We start from the raw sequence: 696 nt of genomic DNA on the forward strand, positions 1-696 counted from the left end.
CGAGCACCTCGCGCCCTCCCGATTTTAAAACGGTGAAATTCGGAGACAGTGTTTACTCAGATAAGTGTTTCCTGTTTCCGCTGTTAATTTTTAACGTTCTTGCTCCTACTCTGGGTACTTGAAACGGATTTCCTTTATTTTACTATAAACAGTTTATTTTTCATCTTTTGTGCCCTTCTCTTACCCGGAGGACGCCTGGAGAAGAACCTGCCCTCACCTCCCAAGGGCTGCGGATCTCCGCTTTCTGCAGCTCAATGTCGTTGTCCCGTTCCGGGAGCTCCGACCCACGGTTGATTTGTGTTTTATTAACTCGAGGATGGCAAGGATTCTGGCAGCGGGGATTTTTTCCAAGTCTGGCTCCTTCACTCGCTTTCCCCGCGACCGACAGAGGAGTCCCGCCAGGAGAACAGAAACACTTGTAAAGCCCGGTGTGGACCAGGCAATTCTCGGTCTCGCCGTCTTTGGAGATGGGATATTTGTATTTATTTAACAGTGATGATATGGGTTAAAGAAAAAAAAAAAATCAATGTCAGCAACGAGTAGAGCACGAAGGACACGTAACACCCACGGCAAAGGAGGTTTTCCTGCCGGGGTTGGGCACGCAGAGGGACTTCCATCCCCGCTCGCTGCCGCGAAGCCGCGGCCGCGACGGGCAAGACAGCGGCAGTCATGGAAAGGCCCCGAGGGGGCGGGCGG

The sequence above is a fragment of the Geospiza fortis genome, unplaced genomic scaffold (assembly GCF_000277835.1).
Source record: "Geospiza fortis unplaced genomic scaffold, GeoFor_1.0 scaffold138, whole genome shotgun sequence".
Taxonomy (NCBI): Eukaryota; Metazoa; Chordata; class Aves; order Passeriformes; family Thraupidae; genus Geospiza; species Geospiza fortis.